A 26,904-nucleotide genomic window follows, 5' to 3' on the forward strand; every position below is an offset into this window, starting at 1 on the left:
ACACAGGATAAAAACGTAAAATATACCCGTTTTAAAACAACCACATTTCGCAGAGCAAAAATGGGTAAAAGCGTTTCAAAGGTGGGGCGGCGACATCGAAGGCTTGCTCCCCCGAGGTTTGGAGCTTGATCATGGGGATGGCGAGGAGGTTTGCATTTGAGGAGTGGAGTTTGCACGAAGGACTATATGAGGTAAGAAGGTCAGAGAGGTAGGAGGGGGCCTGATTGTGAAGGACTTTTGAGGTGAGTAGGAAGAATTTAAACTGACTACGCTGGGGAACCGCTTGCAATACTCTGTCCACCCAGGGGCGTCCAAAAGAAAAGAAAAAAAGTCCGTCATTAACCCAAACGACCATGTCAACAAGACATCAGAAAAATAAATGCTGCAATTTAAAGTGAGGCTCACGGTATGACTTTTTATCACCTCCTGTATATTCAACCCATTAAGTATTTTTAATTGCTGCTCATTTGCCTGCCGCGGCGTTGTTTTTCAAAGTGCAATTTTACTGCCACTTCCAGGCAATGCAAAGTGCCTCATGTCAGAACGGCGCCAAAAAAAAAAAAAAAAAAAAAGATCAAAAAATCCAAACAAATCTGTCTTTGCTTACCTGTAACTCGGCGCTGTGCCTTTAAAAAAGCTGAAACGTGTTGGCCAGCCTGATTTCATTGTGAACACTGGTTCTTGACCTTTTTCGAGGTACTGAACCCAACCAGTTCATGAGTGAAAAAGAAATATGTACTGATATTTTTTTTTCTTTACAAATTCAAGATCTTAAAAAAAAAAGCGCATTTATTAAAAACAGAAAAAAGTAAATACAATTTCAAGAGATAAGTATACTTTTTTTCTTTTTTAAATGTACAACCTACGATCACGACAGTCACGCGTTGACGACTAAGCGAACAAAATTTCCCCACAGCAGTGATTGGACAAGCAATGTCATGTGATCATCTGCAGCCAGCAATGGCCAAAACTAATTGACATGTTGAGTCGGGTTTGTCTTACCCTCCATGGCAGAGGCTCCGTCGAACCCCTGAGACCGATTCACCGAACCCCTGGGGTTCCATCAAATCCAGGTTAAGAACCACTGACTGGGAAGAACCTTATTTTCTGTCAAATTATTACTGTATATATGTTTTATGTTCAATAAACAAACAAACAAACAAACAAACCAGTAGCCCGCTCAAACACAACATGGAGGACAACAGTTGTGATCGAGTTGGGAAAAGCATCAACCATTGCGGATGGGGGCACGTTGGCAAACTTCACATGCCCTTTTGTGTGTGAGTGTGTGTGTGTGTGTGTGTATGTCTGTGTGTGTGGCTTAATGGCTTTGCATTCAGCTCGTCAAATGGTGTGATAAGCAAGCTCCCGGGACTAGCAAGGGTCTGAAGAAGCTGGAGCTCTGCTGATGCACGGCAATCATGAACAGCCTGATAATTACTGTGGATACCACAGTGGCTTGCTTGTGCGCGTGCGCATGTGAGAGAGACGCAGATTGAACATGTTTGGGGTCTGGGAGAGAAACAGATAAGCACTTGACATGTCGTTTGGGTGCATGTGTGACCTCGAAATGTCGCGCTCAAGCTTTTGACTCGTGTTCATGCTTACAACTGCAAATAGGAACACATTCCCTGCTGCTTATATGTGAAAGCGTTTCTGTCATAAAAAAAAACTCAACGGGTATGATGAAGGGAACGTGATGGATGTTGACAGTAATATTAAAACACACACACACACACACACACACACATTCAGTGCATCTAAAAAGTACTGAGTGTGCTATTTTCTTCCAAAATGGCAGGGACCCTTTTTATTTTCAAAAGACAATTCAAAAGACACCTCATAATGACGCATGGTGACTTATTTGAAAACTGTACTCACAGTTATATATTCTTAATCCTCGTCTAAGAGATGAGACAAGCTGTCTGTAGTGTGCAGACATATTAGATCCACTCTTCTACTTTTTATCTATTTGTTTCAATAATTGATGTTTTCAAAATAAGCAAGACACTGGACCACAGCTGGACTGCGATTAGCAGTAATCAGTGTTTCCCAAAAATTCTGTATGCTAAGTGGTGTTTGATGTGAAACCCTCCCCCAGCCCCCGCAAAAAGAAAAAAAATGGGCTGACTGCGAGTGCCAAATCTCGAGTACTGTATTTTTTTTCCAAACTTATACACATAGCATGAAAATATATTATTATTATATTTATTTGAAAATATAACAGTGCTCAGAGTCATGTATTCTTAATCCTCTGCGAGGAGCTGAAACAAGCTGAGACAACCGTTTATCTGTGTTATACTTTTGAATTCCGTTTGAGTCAATCCTGTGTGTTGTTAAAACGTACATTATCGAGTGCCATTTTTCCTCATTAAAAAACAAATGGCCAATTTTTTATTTATTTTTTTGGAGGGGGGAGGGGCTTGTTTGCTCTGGAACCTGGAACGTATTCTTGACATTTTCATTGTTTTCAATGGTAAAAGATAATTTCAGACAAGGTGCCCAAGCCCTGCCCTTTTTTTCAATGTCTCCCTCCTCCAACACAGCTGATTCAAATGATCTTGATCAGGCTTCCGCAAAGCTTGCTGATGAGCTGGATGGGGACTCCCCAGGCCTGGACTTGGGCACCCTTGATTTTCATTCATGTTTGTGTCAGCTTTATCACGGAACAAAAATCCACTTTGATCCGAAGGCACCACGGCATGAATATCAACTTGGCTTTATTTGGAGACAATGTAGCGTAACAAATTGCATTTGAGGTTCATCCCATCTGGCGAAAAGAATCCGGCTTTGTCAATCGTCGAGCGGTCCCCAGTCCGATCGTTGCCCCGACAAACTGACCATGTTTCATTTCAGCCCGGAAGTGCAAACAAGGGACGTCCATATTTCTCTCTTGGCCGAGTTCAAATCAACAACGCTGCCTTGGTTTGTTTTATCATCCCCGCCGCTGATGCTTGGCGAGCGTCCAGCTTGGCGTTCCTGTGATGAAGTGGCCAAACCAAAGGGTGGCCCCGTCCCGCCCCGCCTCGATCGAATGGCGGGGTCGGGCCGGCAATGCTGGGCGCGATGGGGGCGCCGTGGGCGGGGGAAGCTCCAGCCAGCCAGCTGCAATTACACAGAGAAATGATGCATGAAATGGCGCCGAGGAGGACACTCTTTGTGTTCGTCAAGTGGAGAAACAAAACAAAACCAAAGACTACAAAGTAGCGTTCAAGGCGAAGACGACAAGTCAAGAAGAAAGACGGAAAATAACTTCCACTGATTGTCACAACACAAATACGTAAGTAACAATCTAGATGAATTTGAGAAATAATCGAATTGTGCCCCCCCCCACCCTCCCCTCAAAATTTCCATGGCAATTTAGTGTAATGAATGAATGCATTATTTAAGGAAATAACTTTTAAATTAATTGACAGAACTTTATACCCATGGGTATATGTTTTTTTTCCTCAAGAGAATGGAGGGGGGAGGGGTAAAGTATTTGTTTTTGGTGTTCTTGGCAAAATGTGCTCCTTCTACAGAAAGGTTCTTGAAGAATTTTCATGTATTTTCATTTTTTGGGCAGGAGGTAAAGTCCTGTCATAAAACTAAGTTACATTTCCCCAAACCCATCTGTGATTTCTGTTGGCAAATTCTTTGACATTTACTATCAGATGAAGTTTATCACTTCTGTTTGGCGCCCATTCGTTGTCGTTCTCGGATACGACTTGAATGAATGAGCCGGCGATCTGGGAGCCAGTTTTGATTTGCAAAACGGCGTCGGCCATCGGTGACAATTGATCCATCTGATTGGCCGTTAGCTGAAAAACAGCAAAACAACCGCGCCAACATGCGAAAAAGGCATGACAGTCCAACCTGGTTTCAATCGACCCCCGTTTTCACCCCGATAACGTTCACATTTCCAAGTCCCGAGTTTCGCAATGCTCCTGATGGACTCGAACTCACGAAGGCACGGGCGCGGTCTGAACGGAAGCAAATCTGGCTGTCTGCGAAAACTGAAACTGTCTCTCACATTCGAAGGGGAGTCTCCCCGATGAAACTCAGCCGGGACTACGTGACTTGATGCCAGTTGGCTTCGTCGGCGGCACCCAGCCAAGTCGCATTTGCCAAGTTCATGTTTTCAGAAATGAAGTAGGAACGCTACAGTTGTTTGTTTCATGTCTTGTAAAATCTTTTTTTCCTCATCCACACGTATTTATAATGGAGATGTTTATAACTGTGTTTCATGTTTTTAAGTCGATAAATGTTCATACTGTCAATGTTGGCGGCCATTTTATAGGAAGGCCGTTAGAAAGTACAGATTCGCTATGACCCTCGAGGTTGCTTGTCACCTGGTTCGACTGAATCTTACTTTACTTCGATTTGTTTCTGCTTGCATTATGACTGCGTTGGGCAAAGTTAGTCGGTGTGCATTTCATTTCATCAAAGCATGACTGTGGATGCTATGTTAAACAATGAACTTTTTTTTGTTGTTTTTTAATGACATTAACTTCTACGCCATGATGGAATCTCTATTTTCTCAGCGGCCATCTTCGAACAGGATCTGACATTTAACAGCAATTATTCAACCGTTATCCCCCCTATTAGGAACATTTCTGAACTGGTAATCCCTGAGATTACTTGAGAAACAGATTAACGCGAGGCCGCTTTTCAATATTCATACGCAGGACCGAGAACACGGCGCACGTCCGGATATCAGATGCGTTGTCACGTCGCCGCTAGTCACCGCTTAGCTCCGCAACAGGCGTGATTTCACTTTGCTCCAACGTCATTTTTTTTTTTAATTGTGGGGTCTAAGAGGACGCGGGATTCGGCACTGGCGGAAAAGGAAGGCGTCTTCTTTTTGCGAGCTTGTTAAAAGTTCATCCGAGCTGTGATCAACGGCCACAGCTGGAGATCTACTGAGGGCTTTTCACACGCTCACGAGGCTTGCAGTCTGGGATTTAGGGCTTGATCAAGGAGTAAAGCATTTGGGGTAGGTGGGGGGGGGGGGCATGTGAAAACTGCTGCGAGCGATGAGGTGCTCAGGTCCCAGGTGAATTGCAAGGACACAGCCCGGCTGAGCTTGCGCTGTGCCTGTGCGGCCTAATGAGAAGAAGTCGCACCGAGTGGGAAAGCGTCGGAGCATTGATTCCATTTTCTTGAGCTCCGTCTTTAGGTCCACGGACAAGCACGCCAGTTAGACCACATTGTAATTGTAATCTTTGACAAGTGGTACATCGAGACGGGACGGACTAGTCGCCGGCGCTCTTTTGAGGCCTTTATGAAGTAAACGGCAACAAAATCGTCCCACGGTGCGATTGTGAGCGCGAATGGTTGTTTGTCTATGTGTGTCCTGCGATTGGCTGGCGACCGGTTCAGGGTGTACCCCGCCTGCCTGCTGCCCGAGGTCAGCTGGGACAGGCTCCGGCACGCCCGCGACGCTCGTGAGGCGAAAGTGGTTCCGATGATGGACGGATAAAAAGGCAGCAATGAAAAGTGAGCCTAAACGAAATGCAACCGGTTTGTTGTTCTACTGTTTTGGATATCCAACCAATTAAAATTGATTTTGATTCATGAGTGATGGGAATGTGCATGTGAAATTGAACGAGGGCCACAGCTTTGGCATTCTAGTCGAACCACGACATAAGCAGTCAGGGAAAACTGTGCCCTAACTGACAACGGCTTGTAACTTCAAGTATTTCTGCCTCACTGTTAACAAGCAGTCGTCATAACAATGTGTAGAAATGCAATTCAATCAAACTCTGTAGAAGGGAGTCATGGAAAAAAAAAAATTAGCAATACATTCGTTTTACTAGCACACTGGATTGAGTGAAAGTCAAGTATACTGGACCGCTACGGTTATATTATTAGTGAGGCAAAACTATGGAAAATGTGTAGAAATCTTGGAATGAACTTCTAGCTTGTCGCGAGCAGTACTCGTCGCACGCAAAAAAAAAGAAAGAAAAAAAGGTCAAAGGGTTTGACGGAAAGCCGGCGTCTTCAATATTGATTTGAATTCAGCGCGCTATGAGGACTGTAGTCCTGCTCATTGTGCGATGTCTGATAACTCCGACAACTTCTTCTACGGGCGCACTGAATTGCCACTCAAGTGGCGACCGAGGCGCACGAGTACATTGACCTTAAGCCGGATAGCAAGAATCTCCCATAAACGCTCAAGCAGCATTCCATCACAATCCTTCCCAAAATTGCTCTTCCACTTCACTGAAAATGTTAAGGGGAAGAAAAAAAAAAAAACTTTCAACTTTCTTTCCCAAAAAGCCAAAGCTAATGGTTTGGTCGCGAGACATGAAAAGGAAAAGTTCTCTGCGCCGGTGTGATTTCACCCCAAAAAAATCAATCAATAAAGGATCCAATATGCTGATGCCGTCTGCGCTTCATTGCAACCTTTGCGTCATATCACCCGCCTGACAATTGTTTCATGCACCCCCCAAAAAAGTCAAGCGCCAAAAGCTCAAACGCGTAGGTGCACAATTACAGCGTAGCCGTGACCTGGGCCAGCAGCGGCTCGCCGTGTCCCACATTGTCATTCGGCTGCCCGCTTCCCATCTCCATCCTGCCAGAGGAGTTTCATTTACCGCCGAGACTTGCTCACACCATTTCTTTCAAAGTACATTTTGATGAGAGCGCAATTCCATTTCATTGCAAGCGCTCGCACAGGAAATCCGATTTGCCCGGCGTCACATGCGGCCGCATTAACATGACAAAAAGCTCCCGTCCCGTATTATTGCCCGCCGCTCCGTTTGCCTGGGATGCCGCGCTGCCGAGGAGTCCATCGGGGCTAAAAATCCCAGACAAATCGAGCGGACATCTCAAAACCATCGCCGACTTCCGTCGCCTCATCGTTCAAGAGCGTCAAAAAAGCGGACGGTCGGCTGCTAAGTTCGTATGGACGACATTGATGGACAAAACACTTTTTGTCACATATGCAAAAAATGTCTGCAATACTTTTGGGTGGGGGGAAAAAATCATCCCTCTCTCACCTCACCATACACTCCTAATTCAATTTTACGTAAACATTCCAATCACTCTTTAATCAATCAATTAGCATTGATCGTGTAGTCCAAACAATTGAACAACAAACCGGTTACGTTTCGTTTTTGGCAATATTTCGTCATGCTAGCAATTCTGCGGGCAGAGACGCAACTGAGGGGGGGAAGGAATGACGTGCGTGCGGCTACATTCAGATCTAGCTAACAGCTTCAAGACGACCCACTCCGGGGGGGGGGGGGGGGGGGTATGTCGTATACACGTATTCAACTTGTCAAAAATTGCATGTCATTTTCTTGCGCTCAAGATAAAGCAAAAAATAAAATGAAAAATTGGACTGAGCGATGAAATAATATTGCATAGTGACCCCTCCCATCCCACGTTTCTCAGCACGGCCGATCCCAATTCCAGAGGGAAAGAGCCACTTTCAGGCAGTATGACACTGCCACGATTCTTCGAGTGAGCAAAACTGCATGTTTGATCATGAATTACATCAACCTACACCAATCAGAGTTAAAATGATAAATTCAAAACATTAAATATAATGATAAATCAGAAATAAGTTGATAAATAGAGAAAGGTATATAAATATCCATTATGAATACAAGAGAAAATTGACACAAGAGTGTCAGGGTGTGGAAGTATATAATCCCGATACAAACCAAAAGTTGTAAAAATATCACGGTAAAGGGTAAAGTATGAGCCTTAATGGAGACTTCTTTCTTCTTACTTTTTCTTTTCTGATTGATATAAAAATGATTTATTAGATACAATCACATAACGGGGTAGGACTGGATAAGTTTTTTACTTCTTCCTACTCCCTTGAACATAATAACTGTGTTGAATGAAGATTGATTTCTTTCTTTTTACTTTTTTTATCTACCTTATTTTCTATCAAATTATTACTGTATATATGTTTTATGTTCAATAAACAAACAAACAAACAAACAAACAAACAATTGCCAAAATCTGAATTGTTACACGAAGGGCCGCAAGCACGCTGCCTCCTGCTGGTCCGGAGGGGGGGGGGGGGGGGGGGGGGGACACAAGGCGTCTAAGATGACGTCCCAACACCCCCTCTACATTTGACATTTATTTGAGGGACATTCCCCGACACTTTTTTGGCATCTTACGACAAAACAAAAGCACGAGACGGGCGCACGAACACGGAACCCCACAGCCGGCAATCCAAAAGTTCAAAAACTCCTGTCGAAGCAAGTTTACAATGGTAACCTTCCGACGAGTGACAGTATTTACATCAAGGATTCAGGCCTGGCTGGAATATTAATGATTGATGTGAAGCAGAATGAATGATTTATAACCAAAGCCAATCAGAGGCTGACTTCTCCCAGCGCCACCTGAGGGATATTATACATTTATAACTCAAGGACATGCTGTCGTCTTTTATTTGATTTTTTTTTTTTTTTTTTTTTAGGGGGGGCCATGCAACTTAGTGCGGCACAAAGCGTTCGTTCCCCTCTTCATTCGACTTTGTTTTCAAAGACGCTCGCTATTGGCTGCTCAGCAGAAAAGTGCACTCAGGGGATAATTTAGCAAATGGGCTCGATCAAGAAGGGGAAGCTTATCCCCTTCCGCCACAGCTCAGTTCCACCGGCAGCGTTCAAGAAGGCGCGTTCTGCATTTTTTGATTTTCAGAGCAGTTCCCAAGCATTTCTATCACCAAAATTACACCAGACTTTCCACACCAAGACCATCTAGCCCGTTGCACATCCTGCTGGGTCACTGGTGAGTCTGGCATTCATTGCCGTGACGCCTGAGTGTGAAGTTAGCGCGTTGCGACTCGGCGAGTGTTTACCAACCTTTACTATGATAAGTCATATATTTCACACGAGATTAATTTCAGACTAATGTGCACTGCGGTAGGGCAAAAAAAGATAAATACAAAAGAAAAACAAAAGCATTTGTGGAGGCACCGCTTCATACATTAAATGTCATGTTTGTGTTTGTGACCAACAGGTGTCACTGCAGGGCTCTCCTTGCAGCTGCACACCTGTTGTTCGTGATGTCGTTAGCTGTTTACAAGGACTCCCAGCAGTGTCGGCTCATTGTGTGTTTGTTTCAGTCATGTTTCGGTCACTGTTAGGTTTTAGCTTCAGTCATGATTTTTCTTTGATACTTTGGACTTTGTTTGTTTTGGATTTAGTTGTCTCTCTATTTTATCAATACAACTCGTCAAGTACAACCTGCTCCTCCCTCCTGCCTGCTTTTTGGGGTCCTTTCCACCACCACCACCACCACCACGCAACGTGACACTAAATCAGGTAAAAGTGATGCATCGACAACATTACAGCCCCTAGTTTTTTCCGTCTTAAAATCAGCCTGAGTCATATACTGCTCGGCCAATGGCAAGTACAAATTTTGTTACCATGACAGTGAGAGGCAGAGATACAGTCTCTGCTGAATGCACCATGCACAGATCTGCACGCAAATTGATAAGTTACTGTATGAGGTGCTGCCTCCACAGGGGCAAATGGTTTTGTCTTTAAAGGTTAGAATAAAAACGAGAATAACTGACACATGCCGGGCTTTACTTCTACAAGTCGAATCTGCTCACATCGTCGCAACGCCTGAGCTTTAGAAAGGAAAGCCGTACCGCAATGGCCACGCGGTGAAAAGGGAAACAATGCAGCCAATGTCTAAAATGACATGTCCTAATTTTCTGATCTTAACTTTGTTTGCCCCTAAATATCCAACTGAGCACGCAACATTCTTCGTCCATCCATCCAACCAATAGGAAAAAAAAGCAACAATCTCAGGGAAGTGGAGGGGCAGGGGATTTGCAAATGTTGGCAAAGCAAAAAAAGGTTGTAACTCGGTGCCACCACGGTGCCCGGTTGCTCTCCTCCTTCCAGGAATTTGGGTCTCGCCAGCGTTTCAGAGTGGCCATGTTGATCACAGGTCAGCCCCCTCCGCTGGGTCTGTCAGGTGGGCTTTGCAGAATGAGCGGGAGAAAAAAGGAGCGTGTGACAGATCGGCAGATGGGGAATGGTCGCCGTTCGCTGCCATGCAGCTGCGACCGTAGATAACACATTCCAGGGGGAGGGGGCAGTGGGAGGGGGGTGCCATAATCCCAGCCATGCTTTATGAAAGAAGAAGGTCCTTGCTAAGCCTAACGGTACTTCCCTTGTCAAAGGGATTGGACACGTTGCCATGCAAATGCGTTCATCGTATAGGACGTGAAAAGTCACGTTTGCACGAGGATGTTTAAATGTGTACAGTCGAGACGCTCGTCCACAATAAGCCAGTATTGGGTCAAAAGGGGTCCGACGCCACTTGAGTCAATTGGAGCCAACGTGTTGAGGTCACTGAAGAATCCATCGAGTGGTCAACTTGGCTCCGCTGGGGTCTGCCGCCTTTTGACGCGCAATCGGGTTATTGCATTTTGTTGCTAACTCCTGCTCCTCACTATGGCCGACGTATTAAGCGGAGAATTGGAATATTTACTTTGCACATCAATTTGTGATTCATGTGTGCCCCTAAAATTTCAGGTCATTGGCCACTGTGCTCTTCATAACAAAAGTTAGTCTGGAGACTTGCAACTGTTTCGAGAGAGTAAAACTTTTCATATAATTTCTTACAACAGTATCCAAAAAAAAATATGGCTTCCATTCTTATTTGAATTGGGGGGAAAGGCTCCACATGAGCACACTGACATGCAGCAAGACTCTATGGCAAAGATAGGCAAACTACGGCCCGCGGGCCGAATCCGGCCCGTTGGTCTTTTTAATCCGGCCCGCCAATAGTTGGTACACAATTATGGTTCGATGTGAATGACTGCATTCATTTCATTTGGACTTGTAAAGACAGGCATTTCAACGCCAGGTGGCGCATTGACATGAAGTTGCTGAGCACAGGGGGGTGGGGGGAGACGGAGGGAAAGAGATCTTATTTACCACCTTTGGACCTCTGTATCGCTCTACTTCTACTGGTCTGATCACAACCCATCTGCAGCAATGCACTGGCTAAAATAGGTGATCAACAACACTGTTCTCATTTTAAAAAAGTATATTAATACAGTACTTTCATGCTTTTGTTCTGTTGATGTTTGATATGGACTATCAACAAATGCATTTTTTTTTAATGTACCATATCTCATGCTGACCTGGCCCTTCTGTCAAATTTTAAAAGTCAATGCGGCCCCTGAGCAAAAAAGTTTGCCCACCCTTGCTCTATGGAACTTCAACTAACAACCCAGACTTGGCTCCTTCTCAACATAGCAAGGTTGGTGTGGCCAACAAAAGTCATCGCAGCTCTGCTTAGCTTTGGCTTTGACAACGAAACTCATTGGGTGATTTTTGTATACGGTGGGCATAAAAAGTCCTCACACCCCCGCTCAAATGCCGGGATCTTAGTCATTGGCAAAAGTAAGGGAATTACGGCCGAGATCGCAGCCCCCACAGCGTCGCGCCGAATGCACCCGTTCCTCCTGCCGGTAGGTCATCATTGGACTTTTTTTCCACCATTAACCTGCAAAGCTCAATTGAAAATTGTCCATCTTTTCGATTACAAATCATGCATGCAGCTCCCTCATGTTTTGGGGAATTATGAACAGTTCCAAATAGCAGTCAGTGTCAGGACCAAACCATTCAGATTCTTGGAGACAGCAAAAATGTCAGGAAAAGCTCACTTGAACAACTGAAGTTTATTTGGGCCAATTCATGATATCGGGTAGTTTTCGTTCTCTTTTTTTTTTGTGCTTCTGCTATTTTTCAATTGAGACTTATAATATTCATTGTGCACTGTCTCCACATCACTCGTCACTTTAAAAGTCTCTGCATTTGAATGGCCTGACGTGTTGCCACGAGTGCCGCCGTCTGAAATGACAAGCTGAGCTCGGGTCGTGTCGGGGGCACGTCCAAGCAAAACGCCGCGCCGACCTCGCAACCAGATCTGCGACCATGGCTCTGTCGCTCCGCCGCCACGGCTGCCAAAAGCACTTCGACACCCCATCCCCCCCAAAGCCACCCAGCACTCGCCGCTCTGCACAGCGGGTCCTCCAGAATAGGTTGGAGCACGGGATTAACCATAAGTGGTGCCAGCTTGCATGATTCCAACCGGAACTCGACTCCACTTCACTTTCAGACACAAAAAGACTCCAGCTCGGTCACCACGGGACAAGACATCCATCACAGAATTCCTTTGTTTTTGTTGTGAGGACATTTGATGGACATGAGAAAGGAGCTGAGAATTCCAACAACTCGGGCCAGAGCACCTTTTGGCTGAAGCATTGGAACGCGTGACTGATGAGTGTTGCTCAGGTGTTGCCTTTGGAATGGAGCGCTTCAACATGAGAGAGTGGAAAGGCTTACACTCGCAGAGTCAATCACTGGACCTTCACCCAATAGAGCATGTCTTTCACCTCCTGAAGAGGAGAAGGGGGAAACCCCAAAATCCTGTACATGAAGCAAAAAGAATCCACACAACGACAAACAATAAGTTAATAACAAAGACCGTTGAACGCCCAAAAACAGTCAAACTAAAAATTGAGTCTCATGCGGAGTCAAAAGCCAAAGAAGTTTTAAAGCCGGGCAGTGAGGGGGCTTGTCGAAAGTTCGGCGGGAGCTCGTTCCAAAAAGAGGGAGTGGCAACGGAAAAGGCTCCATCCCCTATGAGCCTCCGCCTAGTTCTTGGTACCTCTAATACAGTAACGTCTAGTCTGCAAACCGGCACCGGGCAGGTTCAGTTCAGAGAGACAAGGTGGGGCGAGGCCATTTCAAGATTTGAAAACAAATAATAGCATCTTCAGAAGAACTCTAAAACGGAAGTTACGTGCTCCCTCTTACGAGTACCAGTCAAGAGGTGAGCAGCGGCATTTTGGAACAACTGTAGATGGTTCATGGAGGATTCGCTGACTCCAAAGTTAAGAGCATTACATTAATCCAGCCGTGATATGTAAAGTAACATAGACAGTGTATAGATTTACCACACACACACACACGTACATAGAATACTGGGCGGGGGGGGGGGAAGAGAGGCGGACTCAATGATAATATAAAAAAATACACCGGCAGCCAGCGCTCAAGTGGGCTTTTGTGCAATAGCGCCTGTGAAGTGGCTCTATTTCCTCCATACGTTGTGCAATAAATGCCAAAAGAAGTGCTCCAAGCCTGCAGCTCCTTCCAACTCAAGTCCTTTCAAGGTTGTGGAAAAATGCACCTAAATGCTGCATTCAGGCAACAAACCCCCTTTTCTTCATATTTGCTTGACACATTTTTCCACGCGTTCTTGCCCGTCATTTCATGTATGGCTTCACATTATTCTGCATGTGGAATTGGATGTTTTTATTGGATATACAGTATAGGTCGCCCGCGTGCTCATCGACGTTTGCAACATTAGCTTCGGCCGTCGAACAGACAGCGGCTCCAAATGTCACCCGGTGACGACAACCCTTGCCAAAAAACACCCAGGTTATCTTCAATAGAGTGTTCGTAACCATAGCGCGACCCCGTCTGCCATAATACCGAGTTTTATTACTTTCATTGATGCGAGAGCGGGGTACGCCCGCGAGCCCCGGCCACTCTCGCTCTGGGTGCGACACGACCACCACGCAATCGCTCTCCGCAGCATGTACACCACCTCATTTTGAAAGAGAAGCTGACGTATTGAGAGGCTCCTAATGATCAATTGTACGTTATGTATGACCAGTAACCCGCCAGACCCTTAATTAGGGCCGAACCAATCAGAGCAGGGTTCATTCCAACCCAGGATCAATTGGGTCCAATCATTTTCACTCCTCTCTCACGGGCGACCACATCATCAAGCATGGATTTTCACAAACTATTAGCCACGCTTGTAAATGGAGAATGAAAAGAATGGATTTATTTTTTTTTTGCTCACTTTTGAATTATGGGGTGTCTGGAGTGCCATACAATATGAAATTCAAGAGCTGAGTGCACGTTTTGTTCGCTGAAAATTCCTGTTCTTGTTGTTGTTCCTGCAATTGAGACAGTCAGAATTTATTTATTTATTTTTTTTTGGAAAGACGAACGCATTAGCTTTCACTTCTGACATGCGGCACATGCTTGATGTAAACCCCTAACGCGCAGGTTAGCATCCAATTCCGATTAGAGTCATCATGTATCATATACCACTTTTCAGAAGCTAACAAATGTACATGTTAAAATTCACTTGTGATAACCGGCACATGATGTACAATGTGCTGCTCATCAGAAACTGACACTAATGCACCCATAAGTGTCTCATGAATCACATATAGTCAAGTCAACAGTATTTATAGAGCACTTTCAAACAGCCATCGCTGCATACAAAGTGCCGTACATGGAGCAATTTAACATGCACAATAAACAGTAAGACAAATCGGTAATAAAGGCGGTAGAAAGCACCAAACAGTAAAACCAAGAACAAATCTAAGTCATGCTGAGTCGAATGCCAAAGAATACAAGTGAGTTTTGAGGAGGGTTTTGAAGATGGGCAGCGAGGAGGCTTGCCGAATGTTCAGTGGGAGGTCATTCCAGAAGGAGGGACCAGCAACAGAAAAGGCTCGATCCCCTCTGAGCCTCAGTTTAGTTCTTGGTACTTCTAATAAAGTCTGGTCCACAGACCTGAGGCGCCGGGCAGGTTTGTAGGGGCGGATGAGCTCAGAGAGGTAAGGTGGCGCGAGATTATTCATATAGTGTAGTATGCGTCATTTAGCAGAAGTGACACTCCGCGATGACTTCCGATACGCCACACATGCTTAACTTGGATGTGCTGCTCATCAGAAACTAACGCAAACAAGCAGAATAACGTCCAATTCTAACAAATGTCATGATATATGATGTGCCATGTACCAGAAGCTAACTAATAGACATGTTAGCATTCACTTCTGATAAGCGGCACATGTTTCATGTACAATGTGTTGCTCATCAGAAGGTAACACAAACGTGCAGATTAACGTCCGATTCTTTGAAGTGTCATGAAATATTTTGTGCCACGTACCAGAAGCTAACTAATGGGCATGTAAGCATTCACTCCTGATAGGCGGAACATGCTTCATGTATACTATGTTGCTCATCAGAAGATGATGCTAACGCATACACGTCTCACCTATCAGAAGTCAACAAATAAACACGTTGCCGTTCACTTCTGATCAGTGCTGCGCTGCGTTGCTCATGAGAAGCTAACACATCCAGTATGCACCGGTTAGCGTCCAATTCTTATAAGTCACCTATTATGTATTGTGTGCCATTTATCAGAAGCCGACGAAGGTACATTTTAGCATTCACTTCCGATCAGCAGCACTCGCTCATCAGAAGCAAACACACCAAGATGCAGAAGTGGGCCTTTTACAAAATTTTGCCAGTCCATCATTCATCATCGGTCAGCGTTCACCGTCGTCAGTGCGTCATTTTCTCAAGCTGAACCAAAGTGTAATCATCAGTCGGCCAGTGCCCGTCATGGCTTCCAATAAGCACCCAATTCTTCTATGCCATTGATCCCAAGTTAGCTAACTGTTGACTTCCGATAAGCTGCACTTACATATAACACATTGTGTAATGAGTCGCTTATCGGAAGCACAGGCACTCCGGAAACCCAACTATTTGTAAACTGGTCATGAAAAAGTCGATTTGACAAAATATGTCCCCTCCAATTTCCAATGACAAATCAATAAACGCACCGATTAGCGGGCGTTCATTATCGCTGATCGTCTGCCAGCAGCTGCACAACCAAATCACACGTATTTATTTGCTTCTGCAAATGTTTAAAAATAGAGCGCAGTTATGGCCCCATTTCGGCGGCGACTCCTTTTGAAAGATGATGCGCCTGGCAAAATGCTACAAGTTAAGATGAAAGAGCTCCTATTCCTGTTTGATTTACTAACTTTGTTTCTCGGAAATAAATGCCCAGCACACAAAACTTAAGGGACCACATGGGAGTTGTGCGGCGAACAACAGGAAGTCATTGTGCTGCTGTCTGATTAATCAGGCCCGCATGCCGGCAGCGAAGGCTGGAGCGAATGGAATGGGGGTGGAGGGGGGGAAGCGCCTCGTTCACGGCAACAGTAACTTGTGCAAAAAGTACGGAAACATTTAACAGTTGGACACGGGCATTCAAACCCTTAAACAAGGTCACATTAAGTTCACCTGAATGCATTTTAGGCTCCTCTTGAAATTTCACCAGAGAGCCAAATAGCCCCAACCTTTTGTGAGAAGTGTGTGTGTATTTTTCTTCTTTTTGTGCACGTTTCATGAATTGGTTGAGGAAATATAATGACGTTGAACAATGACAAATAATAGTGAGCAGGAGTTATTTTCAAGTTAAAGTTGATGGAGTAAATTGTCTTGAAGTTGGATCGAGTAATTATGATTGAATTAGTGGTGGTAAAATTGGTAAAAAAATAAAATAAAATTATATTCTGAAAAATGGTTGCACGAGGAGCATTCTTTGACCCTTTTTGTGTCCGAGTGGATTTTTCATTCGTACTTTATGAAGTACCTGAATTGATTTCCTGAAACAAACAAAATAAAATGAGTAAAAAGAACATTTCTTTGTCTCGCCCACATCTGTGACTGACCTGGCCCATCCGATGACTTCTTGGCTTAATTTTGTCCAGCATTCAAACGACTTGTTCCCACCTCCTCCAATAAATCAAGGTTCCACAACGAAATGGAGAGCAATTAACAAGAGCGACCAGATGGTGAAAAGTGTCACGGCAAACGCGTGGCAGACCAGCACAGGCGCTTGCATATGACTGACAGGCAAAGCCGGCCATCTTCCTTTTAATAACCTTGTCAGCGGAAAACTTATGAGGTCCGAAACTCACTTCTGAAATTCCCAACCTCAAATTCAATCACCAGCCTTATGATAATAACAACGGGGGGAGAGAAAAGGTTCTTTCCTGTGCTCGAAAGTGTAATTAAGGCAGAGGAGTCACCACTCAAAGCCAAATGAAAGGTTGGCGCCATGAGTTTTCTTTCAAGCTGCCCCGCTCCGTTATGCAACGCCATCAAACACAATACCACTTGAACAAGAGCTGTCCATCTTCAAATGGAGAAAAAAAAATTGGCCTTCATGACAGTGTTTCGCAGTTTTAGCCCAAAGTGCTGCATAGAAAAGTCCAGATTGCTCCTGGCAGTGGTGGAAGGAAAAGACCCTGTAAAGTCAAGTCATTGATTTGTTACTAAATAGATTCGATATGCCTTTTTGAGCGACATTAGCGAGCTAGCTATGCCGACACCCAAAAGCACATCGTCCCTTCACATAGTCCGCTCGCGTGGCCATTTTAGAGCGCCCCATTGTTGGTCGTGAGTGGATGCGCAGCACAGTGAGTAAGGCTAAAGCGAGGGACGGGATCATGTGTAGCTCGCTTCGGACTAGACTGGACGCTTTGGTGCGCCTTGTGGTCACGACATGGAAAAGCCGCAATGATGACCGGCTGTGATCATCATTTCATTATGAACAGCGCTCTTCTCTGTGGCGAGTCTCACTTCACAGAGACTTGACTCGCATATTCACTTGTAACAGCAAAAGAGAGCTATTTGTGATACATTTACAAAATGGTCGATGTATCAATGTGTCAAAAACATGACAAAATGCTTAATAGGAAAGTGGTAATCGGTACCAGCGTCTTAAGACTTCAGGTGCATGTTGTTCATGGCGCTAACAAATATCGTGGTCACCATCAACCGATTTACTGGCATTAGCCCGCACCGTTCGCCTAAATTCATCGGCATATAATTGACAGAATTCGAATTTCGAAACGGCAACAAGTGCAACAGTACTCAGGGGCGAACAAAAATCTAATTTGGATCAATAGATATCACCTCCAGCGCATGCCAAAATCCGTCAAGAGGATTCATGCATGATACAACCCTCCGTTCCTCCGCAATTTCTGCAGGACAAAGGACCGGCGCGCCGCTCCATTCGCGTGCAAAACAACGCCGGGTGTCATTGTGTTTTAATGTTGATTATGATTATTAGCGGAGCTCTCGAGAGCCTTCGGCGTGATAAACAATGAACACCGAAGCCGAGGCGAGGGAGCGCCGCGTGGTTGCGCCGCATCCACGATTAGACATTTCATTAACATCCATTAACATTTCATTTTATTGTGTTCATGGGAGCAATAGGAGGAGAGGTGAGGCCAGATGGTGCTTTTTACTACTGACCCGTGAATACGCCAGCACGACTGCGTCGTCAGGACGGACGCGTTATCACTCTTCGTTTTTGTTGTTATGATTGCAACCATGATCATCAGATCTGTTTTTACCATCTCGTTCCTGCTCCGATATATTCGTTTCTATTACGATTTTTTTTAAAATTACATTTGGGTTATAACTGCAGCAAAATTATACTTTGCGCCGGGAGAACTGCTCTGTCACGAAGTTACAAAGAAAATAAATAAATAAATAAAAATAATCATAAGCAGTCAGGTGCGTTTGGCGCTATGATCGCCATCCAACCTGATGAAGGCTGACGGGGCGAAACTGCCCAAAGACAGATGGGCCAAGCTTGTAGCCTCAAAAGCGACAACTTTGCCTCGAGAATGCCCCCACTAGCTTAATGCTAACATGTTGGTAGCTTTGGTAGAAAATCCTGGAGCAACACATGTAGACAGACAATATCCCAATACACACCGGCAAATATTTCTTATTCTCTGCGTAAAACGACCACATCAGCAGCTGACTGAGTAAAGTAAATGAAGCGCTTCTTCATTCGTGTCTGCAGGACTGTATTGGAGTGACCCCGGTGGCCAAGGCGGGCACACACATTCAACGATGGTCTGTCCTCTTATTTGCATCCCAAGGTCTCTTCAAACTTGGTCAGTCAGCCTATTTAAGGGGGGATCAGTAGGCCCCTGTGCTGTTTGGAGTCATGGTAGGTACCGCACCAAACGAGGACCAGAGAAACCAAAGGGAAAAGTTGTCTCGGAAGATTGGGGAGAAAAATAGAGACAAGCGTGTCAAAAGGGAACGCTATAAGACCATTGGCGGGAGCAGCAAAATGAATGGAATAAAAGCATGAAATCATGACGCCGTGAAACCGCAAGATCCGACGATGTCGGAAATCACGAGAACTCCAAAGCCCGGGAAGGAGAGAAACCCTGCACTGCGTTGGGATCTCACGTCAGCTGAATGTGGAACGCAGCTCCGCCTCCATACATCAGCTGATAACGAGCATTTAATGGGCCGACAACATCGCCACATGGCGCATCCGCTGATGAAGAATTTTGCTCAAGGTTTCTCTGTGTTGCGCTTCACCTGCACTAGAAGCATTTTAAGCGCCTTGCGCCGATGTCCGCCGGCCGTTTTAAGGGTGTATCGCCTGACACTTTGAAGGCTCTCAGCTGGAGACGCCAGTCGGAGAATCAATTAAAACCCGCGATCATTACAGAGGTAAACGCTGACATTTCAGGCAGCCTGTTATTTTGACTGACTGCCTATTAGAGGGTGTAATGCGCCGCGCAAATGTATACTTCAAGCCTCAGCGCCTCGGAAATGGACAGGGGAGAGCGGGAAGATCAATCTGCTGGTCTTTATTTAGCAAGGTCACCCGGGGACGTGTTGCAGGTTTGCACATAATGCAACGGTGCCGTCTGCACAAGAAGCCGGCTCTATTAGGCGGCACTTTACACGATATTGGTGTTGTTTATGGAACGGACGCCTTGTAAATCCTTTCTTATTGCTTCATCCGACCTCTGAGTTCCGCCGGGGCAATTTACGATCCTCCCTCGCTACCTGTCATCCTCTGCCGTCCCGAAAGTAACCGCGGCTGTGAAACTTCAAATTGCCACGACCATACGACAGGATCGCGTAACCTTCAATGAAATCAAGCTGTCGCATGCAGTAAGGGGTGACCAACGCATACGCACGTGAACAGCATTTGTGGGACGCGCTGGGGTCACACAAACGACTTTCATCTGAGAAAAGCAAAAATGAATGCAACGTTTCAATGAAAATGTGTTTCACCTCAAGTCAAGTGCATTCAAGTCATATAGTATCTCGTTAAAAAAGGACATGGTGGAGAGGCGCCAGCTGTCTCTCCACCTTACTTTTTTCTAAAAGAAGCTGGATTGAACAATGGCACCAATTTGCAGGTCCAATCAAAACCCCAAAGACTGAAACAGTTTTGGCCGCATTTTTGGTTTCAGTTCAATGGACAGTGTGGTACTCCTTCCGGTATGTGCTTCTTGGATACCTGGGGGCAGTATAAGACAGACAGAAACATGCAAAGAAGCGTTTCACCGCTGACTCAGTAAGCTGCAGTGGTTTTACCCATTTCATGAACAACAAGCCATTTGCGCCATTGGCTAATTTTATGCTAAACAAGTAGATATAGTGCGCTGCAATTCTTGATCTTTGGGCCAAGAAGTTACAAAGACACCCGGGAACTGTTTGAAATTGTGAGGAAAATTCCTAAAGTCGCCGTTAAGGTTCATGTCGCCACACTCGTCGATAACTTATAATCCTGTTGTGTTCTGCTGCCCGATCTGGCTTTTATGGCTGCATTGTTAGGACAACTGTTCAGGGGTCACGCAGGGCTAGGCAGGCCCCTCATGAAAAAAGGCCACGATTCGGGAAGAATGTGTGTATGCGTCTATGGTCCTAATTGGACCTTGGTAAGATTAGACCAGCGGCCCAGTTGGCTGACTCCTGATGGAATACTATATACTCAAGGCTTCCCTTGTTACCCGAGAGGGTGCAGCAGTGTGTGTGTGTGTGCTTGTGTGTGTGTGTATATCTGCGTGCTGTGCACGAATGCGTGAGTGAGAATATACGCTGGTGCGGTGTGCAAGTTCAGCCAAGCTCCGAAGCGATTTGTCTCAGCCAAAAGGTTTCATTGTCCTTCACAGACGAGCGGACCTCCACATTTGCGTTGGAGAAAGAAAAGAGAGAGAGAGAGAGAGAGAAAAAAAAATGAGTATCAGCGTGCGGCAAAATCCAGCAGGGGGAGCATTTGGGTCAGCCTAATGAGAGTTCAGAGTACGCCCGAGGAGGCTGTGGGCGACGACGCTGACCTCTCAGTCACCCAGCTGCGCTGATTTCAAAAGGTAGCCCTGTAGACCCATTTTCTCCCATTTCTCCCTCGAAAGGTGGAGAAATGTATTGAGGCCAGCAGAGCGGCTCAAAGGGCCCAAAAGGATTCCCATGAACAAGCACAAACGGGCTTCAGGTGTGATCATAAATAGAAAATGCATGAGTAATGCCAAGAAGAGGATTTTTTTTTTTTCTGAGCAGCATGCAGTGAAGTTTTGGGGAACTGAATTCACAAGGCCGCCGCGTTGTGATCGGTTTGCTTCAACGCGATTGCTAACATGAAACTGACCCTAAACTCAAGTTTTTGATATAATTCACAAGGCAGGACATTTAGTGATCGGGTTTTCTCACGGCAAAATGGAATTTCCCACATGAACTGACAGTAACCTAAAGTTTCAGATGACTGAATTCACAAGACAAGAAGGTTCATGGCCAGGTTTTGGAATCGCCTCTGTCAAAGCAAGATTTAAGATTGAAACAGAATGAAACAGAAAAAGAAAGAGAATACAAGAGTTGGGGAGTTTGTGAAAAGGAAATCACTGCCTATCTTAGTGGAGACCTGATACGGGGGCACGCGGCGAACTTTTGCAGCGTCTTAAGCACAGAAACTACCGTACATACATGTGCCGTTTGAAAGTGCTTCTCCTGGAGCTCCCGATTGCCATTCTTTGCTGGGGGCTCCGACATACTGGCAGTTGCCCATTCTTGGTACTGGGGCAGTTGTACGCCGTTCCTGTTTTTTGCGTCGGAAATGAATTCTGCTGGTTTTGGTGCGCACGGTTCGAAAGCGCCTACCTGAGGGGAGCAGCTGGAAGAGGTGGTGGGCAAGGTGCAGGGGGTTTGGTAGGAATTTCCGTGCCCTTGTCTTACTTCTTCTCTAGAGTGGGTTAGGGCGCTACCAATGATTTATTTTCCGCAGTCCTTATTATTGTCTTACGCTGTTGTCTAAAATCTCCTCCTGTCCGATGTCCATCCCAATACAAAGAACAACAAAGAAAAAAACAGCAATCCGCCGTCCCGTCCCGTTGCACAGCAACACCAGCGCTGCGTCGTACAATTTCCCGTAAATGCATGACGAAGAAGCCACAGAGGAAAGGTTTAGAAAAAAGTAAGGTGGAGAAGCAGGCAGTAATGGTCCCTAAGTAGATGATAATCACACTTTCTCCAGAGGGGCTTTTAAAGACCATCAGCAGGCAAGCACAGACCAACGTCGGACATTAGAAAATCATGGTGGACACCCCTCGACAGTGCAGGTCGAGAGCGACTAATGGCCCTCCACGAGAGCACCGCGACCACAAACAACCTGTGTTTCTTCACAGTCTATTTTTAGAAGCGCGTCAGCCAAGCCGCGGCGGCGTGGAGTTTTTAGAAAGGAGCGCGCTAGTTACTGCTCACGTCAAACTCAGTTAATTGTGCCGTCGCAGAAATCGCCCAAGTTTGTCCAAAGAGAAGGCACGACAAGGCAGGGAGGAGGGGGGGGGGGGGCAGCTTTTTAAAGGCTCTCGCCAAACCATTCGACATCAGAGTGAGGAGAATACTGCAGAGAAAATGTTAAAATCGTGACAACGGAGCTAAATGTCACCACGATTCCCAATGAGAACTTTCCCAGGTGCAAAACCACATTTGTTGTGAAAGCTTGCAGCCACTTTGTCGTGGCAAACATTAGACAGGATCAAAACGGCCATTCCAAACCAAAATGGCTCCCTTCCTCCATTTTGGCTATGGATCCTTGAACCCCCCCCCCCCCCCACACACACACACACACACACTTTTCATGGAATTTACCGCAAAAAAAATGGCTGCATTCCCGAGACCTTTCCACGCAACTCGTCATGATCGACGTGTATACCAAATGTTGTATTAGTTAGTCGGGTAAACAGGTGACAGTGGTGACATGTTTCAAACTGTCCACACCCCTCATTCATTCAAATTGAGGCCCCCAAAATGTCTGCTGTTGAACTTTGGCCATGGCTCCTTGAGACTGCCTCATGTGTCCTGTTATGACCGACCGGTCAACCAAATTTCATGTTGATTCGAGAAACTAGCGTCTGGTAGGCAAATATTTTCCAACTTCGCAGGCCCGTCAAAGACATTTGGTTCATTAAGATGCCGCACGGCAGAGTCGCCTTCTCTTGCTTGAGCAAAGCGCGAGAATATTCGTGCTAATTGCGCTAATTAATTCCATTCATCGGTTTCCTGCTTACATGTATATTAGTTTGATCTGCAATGCTCGCAATTATATTTAGACGTGCACCTCATTAATTTTATGTTACAGAGAAACGCAATCAGAATTCCCTCCATTGAACATTACGGGCAAATTTAATCATAACTTAATACCGAGGCTCAATGGAGTGGCTCCGGTTCAATTAGGTGAGAATTATTTGACATGTTTATTTGTGCCAAGGACACCGACTCGCTTATCTTGTAACCCCCCCCCACCCCCCACTCCCCCCTAAGATGATCTGAAGTTTACAGTGACCTAAAGCTCGTGATCAAGTGGCTCCCAAGCGTGTGCATTTATTGTTTTTTGGACTCTCCTTTGAGAGATAAGGCAGCCCTTCATCACCACCGTCACCAAACAACCAAGAAGGTGCCACTAACTTGTGCGCCCAAAGAAAAAAAAAACAAAAAAACAAGGCAACTTGGTGCTTGGACATAAGCGGGAACTGTTTTCAGGCAGCACTCCAGAGATCCAACAATATCGATACAAGTCATTAAAAAGTCAAGTTTCCCTGATGTACGATCAAGGTATTCGCTTGCTTTCTAACATTTCATGCCCTGAAACGAGAGTGCCTATCTTTCACTTCTCGGGGGCTGTTTTCGGTCATTTCCAATCATTTTCTGAGAATAAACAGCAGCATTTATATGCAGGGCGCAAATCCAAGCTGGCTTCCTTCGCGCTCCGTGAAGCTCGGCACTTTTTTTTCTCCAATTTTTTGTGCGGATTGGCAGATTGTTTTCGTGTTAAATCAACTCCGGAACGCTATCACACCTGGCTCTTTTTTCATTGATTTATTTTGACTCCGTGCGGGGAAATAACGCATCGTGAAAGGAACAAGCAATCTCTTGGCTGCGCACACAAACACGACAAATTAACTCATTTTTGCCCGAAAATAAACATCCCAGTGCTTGGCCGTACTGGCCTCCATGTGCCATTTTCAGTGTGCTTGTCCGTACCTCGCCGCAGAGAGATGGATTCTTCTGCCTGACTGGCCTTCAACAGGAGCTACGGCTGCAACGGCGTGTCTGGAAAACCTGAATAGGAGCAGAAGGATACCAAGTAAAACTTGGTTTAGGTGTGTGGTCGGATGAAAATCCCGCCCAGATTGCGAAGCAGCGAGGGGTGGCCATCCTGCTCTAGCGACGGGGACCCTGTCCGCCGCACGGGGAGGAGCTGCCAAACGCCGCGAGTATCCAAAGGCTGATTGGGGATGACAGGCGGGCACAGGTAAGCACATTCGGCGCCCGTTAACCTCAGTATTAGGAATGAGCATGACTGCTTAGCTCGGGTGCGAGGCAGCAACTCAGCTTTAGGTCTCGCATCTGCCAGACTCTGAACATTCAAGGCTTTAGAAAAATCCGTCAATCCGTTGTTTTTGTACTTTTTATAAGGTAGCGTATTTTCACCACCGTACCGCGGACCGTTTTAAAAGGCACCGTGTCATTTCTGAATTGAACACATACACAAAATGCACCGGATTATTGGACGCAGGTGTGGTGTGGTGTGGAGCTACCTTCAAAAAATACGCTAGCATGCATAATTACAATTTATCTCTCCAAAAATGGCAAGTTCAATTCGAAATGGCCGCCTTCCTGTTGAATTTTCAGTCACGACTGTGAGAGACTATGTGTTACGATGGACAAGTCCACCAAATGTGGGCTTGTTTTGAATCCAATCCCTCCCCAAAAATGGCTTCTTTCCTGATCTGAAAAACAAAGGGTCCCCCCTTGCCGCAGGCATACAAGCGCGCGGGCTACGGCGACACTGTGGCAGGTCGCCACTGTTCCGAACCCATGCGGAGAATGCGGCCGGCCTGGCACGCATCTTCACTTCATCCATCCATCCATCCACTTTCCGAACCGCTTGATCCTCACTAGGGTCGCGGGGGGTGCTGGAGCCTATCCCAGCCGTCTTCGGGCAGTAGGCGGGGGACACCCTGAATCAGTTGCCAGCCAATCGCAGGGCACACAGAGACGAACAACCATCCACGCCCACACTCACACCGAGGGACAATTTAGAGCGCCCAATCAGCCTGCCATACATGTTTTTGGAATGTGGGAGGAAACCGGAGCACCCGGAGAAAACCCACGCAGGCCCGGGGAGAACATGCAAACTCCACACAGGGAGGCCGGAGCTGGAATTGAACCCGGTACCTCTGCACTGTGAAGCCGACGTGCTAACCACTGGACTACCGGGCCGCCCATCTTCACTTCAATGCTCCCTTTTTCTGCTGACACTCTTTTTTCTAGACAAATGCAAGTATGGCTCTGATTAATTTACAGGGAGATTTTGCAATGTTGCATTTGTCCTTGCACATATTTGACCGCCTAATGGAGATCTATTCTAGTCGCTTGTATTGTCCCCATTACAAATGTATTCTTTCAAACTGTTCCACTTGCCTGGATGGGGGCACAGCAAAGAAGCAGTTTCCGTGCTTCGGTAAATGAATTGCCTTGCATGCCGCGGCAGCAACCTGACGCCTCCTTCCTCCCCATCATCCAGGAAGAAGGAAAACAACGCCCGGACATGATCAAGATGGAATCATGCTAATTAGCATCTTGCTATTAGCTCCAGTGAGCACGTGGCTGACTCCCGGTGTACATTTTGCTTCCTCAACAACATGCCCGAAAGGCCATATTCAATGGACAGTTGATTAGGGACACCTACGTCAATTATGATGATAATGGGTGAGTATCCTAGCTGACTTTGGTCTACTCGTGCTCAAACATGTGTGAATTCTGAGGGTCACATGCATGTTTGGCAAAGGCGCTCGGGACCAAACCAAACGCAAACTCCCGAGGCCTTAGCCGAGACTTGACACGAAGAACTCGAGACTCCAAGGCAGATGTGCTCACCGCGACCGCACCGTGCCGCCGCGCCTAAGAAGTCAACACGAAGAGAGTTGATGGCGCCGGTTGCCGTGGCAACAAGAAAGCGGACCGAGTCGCGCCGTTTCCTTGTTTAAGACAGAACATCACAGCCAAGTCGCCGACGTGGACAAAGATGGGATTTTTGCCCCACTTAATTCTGCAGTGGATTAATCCCCTCCCGTTTGGCGAGAGCCGTGAGGACGACGTGGAGAACAGCCAGTCGGAGAGCCCCTCTATTTGATTTGCTTGTGGACGCAGCGTGAGCCAGAGCAGTACATAATCCGGCATGTCAGCACCACTTTGCGTCAAGCCGCCTCCGATGTTGTCAGTACTCGGGCCGCACAGCGAGCACATCAAGAGACATTTTTATTTTCCCCCCGCAAACATGCGGCACACTCAAGAGGGTTGGGGTGGGAGGGGGGGGGGCAGCAAGCTGCCTCCCCACCCTGCATGAGACATGTTCTGCGCCAGATTATCCCGCCTCAACCTTACCTCTGACAAGCGTCAAGTAGGCAAACACGCCTCCTCCACTTTTAGATCTGGCTGCTTTATGATTAATTGAACAACACCAATAAAAAAGTGGGGGCAAAAAAAAAAAAAAAAAAAAAAAAAAAAAAAACAGCAAGCAAACAAAACAAAACACATCACTAAATGCCACCTTAAAAGTTAAAAAAATAAAGAGTGGGTTGCCGAGTCTATCGTCAGCTCTCTCTGCTGGTGTCAAGTAGTAGTACAATAGTCCTCATGCTACGCATCCACAAACAATATTAATTGCTTCAATTTTGGACTCATTTTTAGCCTTATTCAAGAAGGAATATCGTATTGGCCC

At 45.9% G+C, this 26,904-nt stretch overlaps 1 long non-coding RNA gene across 1 annotated transcript; it reads right to left on the bottom strand.

Moving 5' to 3' along the window:
• Positions 1-2,703: 2,703 nt before the first annotated feature.
• LOC147209439 (uncharacterized) lies at positions 2,704-24,444 on the bottom strand. The gene is made up of 2 exons (XR_015100230.1): positions 24,162-24,444; positions 2,704-3,105 (listed from the first exon to the last, which is right to left on the bottom strand). It is a non-coding gene; the product is annotated as an uncharacterized LOC147209439 (long non-coding RNA).
• Between the last annotated feature and the right edge of the window lie 2,460 nt (positions 24,445-26,904).

The sequence above is a fragment of the Hippocampus guttulatus genome, chromosome 2, assembly GCF_054856545.1.
Source record: "Hippocampus guttulatus isolate MCC_2025c chromosome 2, RoL_Hgut_1.0, whole genome shotgun sequence".
NCBI classification, from domain to species: Eukaryota; Metazoa; Chordata; class Actinopteri; order Syngnathiformes; family Syngnathidae; genus Hippocampus; species Hippocampus guttulatus.